The following is a 7,675-nucleotide window of genomic DNA, read 5'->3' on the forward strand; positions in this document are numbered from 1 at the left end:
CCAGCAGCACTTTATAGGTCTGCTGTATGGGACCACTTTACATTTACAGTGACCTACGAAAGTTGTGGATAAAAGGGCAACAGTGTGCAAGCATTGTGCAACACGTTTTGTTTATGCTAACAGCAAAACAACCAACATGTCAGGCAAACCCCGAAATCCCACATACTCTGTCAGCGCTCCACACTGCCTGCGCAAAGCAAAGCCTACAGCCTCCGCTGTGGCTCCCGTCCGCTCCGCTTTGAGTTCCTTGGAGATCATAGAGGGCATTCGCGAGATGATTAAATTCAAAGCAGCAAAACATGCAGAAATGATCCAGGGTTTCTGCGAATCATTAAAAATAATCACAATTCATAAATCTTTGGGGATTTTTTCATTAATTTCAATGGGATTTCGGGGTAACAATCAACATATACCGAACCGGACTTTGTGAACTGTTCCATGTATATATATATATATATATATATATATATATATATATATATATATATATATATATATATATATATATATACACAGTAAAGAGAATTGGTCCTAGCATTGATCCATGTGTTACTCTACAGGTAACCCTGGAACATGAGGAAAATGTATCATTAACACGAACCCACTGAACTTTGTCAGATAGGTACGATTTAAACCAATCTAGTGTAGTTCATTTAATTCCTACAAAATATTCAAGTCTTTCTAAAAGAATATAAATGGTAAAAGGCCTGGGCTGCCATACACTGTCGCCACCGGGCCCTCAGACCACCATCAGTAGACAATGCAGGTGAAGTGTCTTGCCCAAGGACACAACGACACTGAAAGTCGGAGCCGTCAATCCTTCGATTTCAGGGCAAACTCCTACATCTGACGCTACAATATAATATAATTTAATTATAATATAATATAATAATGATCAACTGTGTCAAATGCAGCACTGAGATCTAACAGAACAAGTACAGATACAAGTCCCTTATCTGAGGCCCTGAGAATATCATTAGTGACTTTCACCAGTGTTGTTTCAGTGCTATGATGAGCTCTAAAGCCAGACTGAAACTCTTGAAAAAATTAATTATGTTGTAAGTGGTCGCACACTTGTTTGGCAACTACTTTTTCAAGAATTTTCAATAAGAAAGGAAGATTGGATATAGGTTTATAATTGAAAAAAGTAATTTGGGTCTAAACCAATCATAGTTAGGAGAGTCCTAATGATCTTATTTTTAAAATCGCATTTAAAAAGAATCCCATAAAATGATTACTGCTAAGAGCAGGTGGTATGGACGGTTCAACAGAGTTATGGCTCTGGGTGAGTTTGGCAACTGTATTAAAAAGATATCTAGGTTTTTTTTTTATTCTCCTCTGTTAATGAGGAGAAATATGCTGCTCTTGATTTACAAAGGGTCCTCTTATTCAGCAGTAAAAAAAAATTTTCAGACTAGGTAGGATTCCCGTAGGCATGTAGAGCGACATTTTCTCTGCAATTTCCTAGCATTACGCTTCAGAGTCCGCAGCTCTGCATTAAACCAGGGAGCCAGCTTTCTATTTTTAAAGTTTCAAAGGGGCTGGATTGTCTAAGGCAGTACGTAGAAAACTAGCAACCTAATCAACAAAACCATCAACCTTTGAAGGGGAACAAGCTAGATTTTTGTCCTCTGAAGGACTGCTCGGCGACACAGAGGAGAGAAAAAGTGAAACAGATTCTTTAAAATTAATAACTGCACTATCTGATAATGATATGCTAAAGTGAAACCTTCTTTTGGGGGAGGAGAACTCTTTTAAGTAAGTAGTTATATTAAATTATTAAGTTATTAAAGTGGTCAGAGAGGACAGGGTTATGAGGAAATACTGTTGTATCTTTAAATTTAATGCCATATGTCAGCACAAGGTCCAAAGTATGAAGATTAAAATATGCGGACTATTCACATTTTGAACAAAGCCAATAGAGTCTAAGATAGCATTAAAGACTGCATTTAAGCTATTACCTTCAATTTCAATATGTTAAAATTTCCCACTATGATGACCCTGTCAGTATTCAACACCAAATCAGATAGAAGCTCTGAAAACTCACCGATACATTCAGAGTAAGGACCTGGTGGACGATACAAAGTTACAAAAAGAAGAGGTTTTCTCGCTTTGCAATTTGGATTAGGGAAACTATGGGAAAATGTTCAAGAGAATTATTAACAGTGTTTGGAGTAATCAGTAAGTCAGACTGAAAGATTGTTCCTACTCCTCCTCCTCGCCCAGAATTTCTGGGTATCTGACAATTTAAATAACTAGAAGGAGTTGCCTCATTTATGCTCACATAATCCTGTTGCTGCAGCCAAGTTTCTGTAAGGCAACATAAATCAATGTGATGATCACAAATCAAGTCATTAACTAGCGGGCTTTTTGAAGAAAGAGATTTTATGTTAAATAAACCACACTTAATCATTTTAACCTTTTCTGTGATTGGAGTTAGTTTTATTTTTATTAGATTATCATGATTTAGTCTTTTGGGAATCTTTTCTAATACATTTGATTTTGGTCGTGGGCAAGACACTGTCTGGATGGAGCAAAGAGTGGGTAACAGTAGAGAAGCTGCAAAGAGGTGTGTTAAACTACGACTCTGCTTCCTGGTCTGCACCCTGGGCTGGCAGTGACTAATAAATTCAGCCATATCTCTTTCTCCCTCCACTTAGTCCTTTTCCCCTTATTCTTTATCAGTTCCCTTTCTGTCTCTGTGTCCGTTGTGTAAGATCTTACTCCCTAAATAATTTTCAATAAAGTTTCATCTACAAGTATCAAGTATTATGGCTGTGATAATGGTCTGCCTGTGAAAGCAAAGCTGTTGGGATATCATCTACCTCTGGGACATCTATTCCTATAGCCACAAAAACACAAAAAAGACAAAAAAAGCATAACTGAGCCTTAAGAGGTAAAGCCGCCGGGAGACACCTCTCCACAGACACATTTGAGAGCATGTTTCAAAGCTTCAAGAAGCATCCCTGTCCCCATATGAAACACAGATGACAGAACTTATTGACTTCAGACCTGTCATCCTGGCTCTGTGGACACTGAGACATTTCAGAAACTTGTGCTGACCCACCTTAAATCTATCATTGACCTACTTCTATATCGGTATATCAGTTTGCCTGCAGTGCTAAAAGATCATGCAGTAAACATGACATTTAACTATATACTGCAGCACTGGACTCCCTAGGAACCTACCCCAGGATCCTGCTGATAGAGGACTAACGCGCAACTTTTGAGTTGTCACGATGTGAGTCAACCCAGCTCAATTAAGCTGAATAGTCAACAAGTCAGATTTTTTGGTAATGGCCGCAGTTGAGGGCAAGCTGATCATGTCTGTTATCTCCTGCAAGTTGATCACAGACTACCTGACAGATAAGAAACAGCACATGAAGCTTGGAAAACAGGTATCTGATTTCAAGACAATTAGCTTTGGTTTCCCTCAAGATTGTTCTTACCCCTCTGCTCTTCTCCCTGTATACAAACGACTCCAGCTCAAGTCACCAGCCAATCAAGTTCCATCTTTTGGGGGTGGTGGATCAGGGGACAGTCTACCTACAGGTAGGGAATTGTTCATACGGTAAAGTCAGAACATTCTAGAGCTTAATTCTCTGCCCTTGTAACTCACCACCAGGAACAGGGGCAAGCTTCAGAGTATCATTTGGAGAGAGATCGGTAAGCTTTAATCTTTCTTCTGCATTCTAGAACCCAGAAGTTAAATTGAAGTTGACACTCCCACAACAGATATTATCAAAAGAATAATAAACCAAACACAAGCAGACTATCTACTAATTAGGTGACCTCTAAAGGCGATAATTTGCAACTGATCTTTTTAGAGGTAAACATTTATTTAAAAACCTAGGAACAAATTTATCATTTTGCTTTCACATCCCAATTATACGGTTCTTTGTGTTGGTATTTTCTAAAAAAAAAAAAAAAAAACTAACAAGCATTGATATTTGTGATTATATTGTTATCAAATGAGAACATTTTCAAGAGTTATGAATACTTATCTTTATATGCTGGTGTCAGTTATTACTTTCAAACAGTATACTGAGGTCAAAGCTGACAATCCAACAACCTCAGCTTATCTAGTCTGTGAGTTGCCATCTTGACTTCACTAAACACTGTCTTAACAAAATACAGATGTATTTGTTGTAAGAAGTTTTTGAAGGCTAAATATATTTGACACAATTCTTTATTTCAAACATTGCATATATCAACATGACATTTAAAATAAACAATTTTAATTGTCATATTACTTTGTTTATATAAATTTTAAACACACAAAATAGAGATTTACATGATGATAATAAAAAAAATATATATATTTTCTAAAGTCATGGTTGTGGAGCCATGTACATTCTCATACATGTGGCTTACTTTTTCTTTCTTTCACTCATTTCTAAAACTATGTTAGGATATTTTTTTGCAAGTTTAAATTACAAATGAGAAAATCAGACTGTTGACTTCTAGCAGTTGGGCCCTGATTCTTTCTACTGTATTCATCTTAGTCCAGGAAAGGTGATTTGGCAGAGCACTGTGTTTCACTCTGTAACTAATTAAGTAATTGCACGGAGCTCATAAAAAGGCCTGCAGACACACACAAACACACAAACACACAGCTTTGCTTTCATGATATATGGGGATTTTTCACTGACTTACATTCATTTTATATGCCCTAACCCAGACCCTTGCCCTAACCATAACCATTACCAACATACCAGTATATCTAACTCTAACCCCAACCTAAGCAGAATTCTCACCTTAGCACTTGCAAACCTAACCACAACTTAAAGAAGAAAACCTTACCGTATGGGGACCAGTTGAATGTCCCAATATGTACTTGTAAGTCTCCACAATCTAGGATATTTCACAAAAGACTACCCCCACATTGTAAGTAAAACAAGATCACACACACACACCCAAACAATCATGTTTCTTTAGCCTTGTTCGTACTTCCCCATGACTTGCATTCATATCTAACCCGTTTCTACGGCGTAACCCTGACCCTTACCCTAAACCTAACCATTACAGATTAATGCATAGTCCTAAACTCAATTCACACCTTAGTCCTAAACCAAACAAGCCTAAAACAGCAGTTGCACGCAGGCATCGGTCCCACTAGGAGCAGTCAGTCCCCACAACATGCTCTTTTTCCAGAAAATTGGCCCCACAATGTATCAAATAGACACATACACACACACACACATAAGCCAGCTGCCAAATGTCTGTGCCTTGGCCTCTGGTGTCTAAATAATTGTTAATGCCACAGCAGCATCTTAAGGTTATATGTCTTCACAGCCATGATAGAGAAACAAAGGATATCAGGTGCAGGTCAGGGTCCTTATATTCTCTCTCTCACTTATGCACACAAACACACTTCTAAACAGTTTGTTCACAAAGTGTGTCACGTTGCCTAGAGGAGAGCAGCTGCCCCTTCATATGGACAAAGCCAGGGAGAGGAAATGATATAGATCTTATTAGAAAATTACAAACATCAGTTCATCAGTGTCAAAATCATATTGCAACTTAAGGATAATCCTACTACATACAAACAGCTTTTATCCTCATATTTTTTTTCTTCTAAATAGCCTCTAGAAGATAACAAATCTTTAAGGAACATATATTTCTGCTAGCATGATGAAAGTTAAAATTAAATGTATGTGGTGTTATTCAGGATATTTTTAACTCTGAGTTTCTCTCAAGCAGACTCTACAGTATATACTTGAAAACCTCCCTAACATTTATTTATTGTGTTTTAGTGCTTAGCATTGTTATAAATGAAACTATTGCACCATATATGCAGAAAAAAAAAAGTTTATGTGTATTTTAACTGGAAGATTTGTTTAAGAATTCCAGCATTAGACTGTGATAGGATGCCACATGTGCAACAAGGGAAATTCCCCATATCTGAGCAGCTGTATCCAATAATATATCCCATGTTTTAAGGTTATGCTTTGATATCTGCAAAACTTTGTTTTCCTGTGGGACTTTGTGAAATAAAGATATATCAGGCAAAATCCAGGAGAGCTTTCTAAAACCTCATGTCAAGTTTTTTGTTGCTTTAAATAAAAATAGGTTCAAGGTGTTATGTTCATCCGTTGCAACAATTATATACTAATGCGTTTTCGAACACCAAAAAAATGTCCACACAACATACTAATCAGGAAGAGAAAAGGTTCTTTTTGCAAATCTATTTGTGTACATCAGCCTCAGAACAACAAAAAGATGGACTTGCAGCCCTAAAGTAATGAGAGTGTCATCTACAGTGAACCCATTCATGTCCCATTTGAACGAAAGTTCTATTCAGTTAGTAGTCATTTCTTAAAAAAACAAAACAAAAAAAAAACAAAACAAAAAAAAAAGTTAGATTCCAGTCTACTAATGAACCCAAGGAAAAAATATCTTATTTTTTGTAAATATGTCCTGTGGTCTCCAGAAACAAAACATTTGCAAATGATGTGGATAAAAAAAAAACAGTAAATACCTAAAATAAATGCATTATAAGTGCATCAACCCTGCTTCCCATTGCTCTGCTAGCTAGACCTTTTTTTCTGCCAATAGATGTTTTTATTTCCAGCTGAAGATTTTTGATTTTCCAGCAACCTGTAGAATGTTTCATAAAAAAGTCAATACCAAAATCACACATGATGAACACATGCATATGAAGATAATGACTATTTGAAGATTTTTCCCCACTTTTGAAATAATATAATTACATAGAAATATTTGAGGCAATCAGCAGATAGAAATTGTAAAAATGTAGGCTTAAATAGAAAATAATTACTGCAGAGGGCAAAAAGTTATTTTCTTAGAAGAGTCATTTCTTTGTTTTTGCTAATTCTGCTAATAATTTCAACTCCAAATCGATAAGAGAGACCCTCAAGAGCCATGGAAGTTGTTTCCATAGAAACAGCTCGAAATGTCATTTGTCAATGTCACAAGGTCATCAACAATCAGTGAATGCTGAGCTGCCAAAGGGAAAACAGGACATTACAATGAGCGAGGGTAATAATATGTGGGCCCTTAAGACCATTTCTTCAAGAATTTATTATATTTAACTGCAATTCTACTGGTGACACACTCCCCCCTTATTTGCAATTCAAGTTGAATATTTGTGAGTGAAGAAAACACAATGTCATTCTCTCCCCACAGATTCCTAAATTACTCTGATCCATATGAGATGTTTATCTGCTGTGTCCAATCAGACCGGAACATCGATCCTTCGTGCACATCAATGTAGCTGTGGCAGTGCAAATTGCCTTTATCCTTCACAAGTGTGTCATGAAAACCAAACCTGCCTTTTGCTGTCAAAGAATGTCACAGAAAAACCAGCCTTGTGTGTGACTGAAACATGAACGTGTGGCAGTCTTCATTACACAGTGCAACCGAGAGAGATTTCTTCTTTTTCTCAGAGAGGATAAAGGAGATTGATCATCTATCACTGCATTTGTATGGTTGACACAAGAAGAAAGTTATACAGCAGACTTAAAAAGATGCATTTTTTTGACTTGACAATTGTGCTCTACCATCTAAATTGCCTTTACTTGCACTGCAATAACTAATAGGGCTGGGTATCAATTAAAATAAAAAAAAATTAGAGTACATAAGATTATGAATTTTAAGATTTAGTATTGATTCTTTTCAATCTATTCCAGCCTTAAAGGAAAAATCTGGTCAG

Source organism: Cyprinodon variegatus, unplaced genomic scaffold (assembly GCF_000732505.1).
Source record: "Cyprinodon variegatus isolate N-32 unplaced genomic scaffold, C_variegatus-1.0 Scaffold106, whole genome shotgun sequence".
Classification (NCBI taxonomy): Eukaryota; Metazoa; Chordata; class Actinopteri; order Cyprinodontiformes; family Cyprinodontidae; genus Cyprinodon; species Cyprinodon variegatus.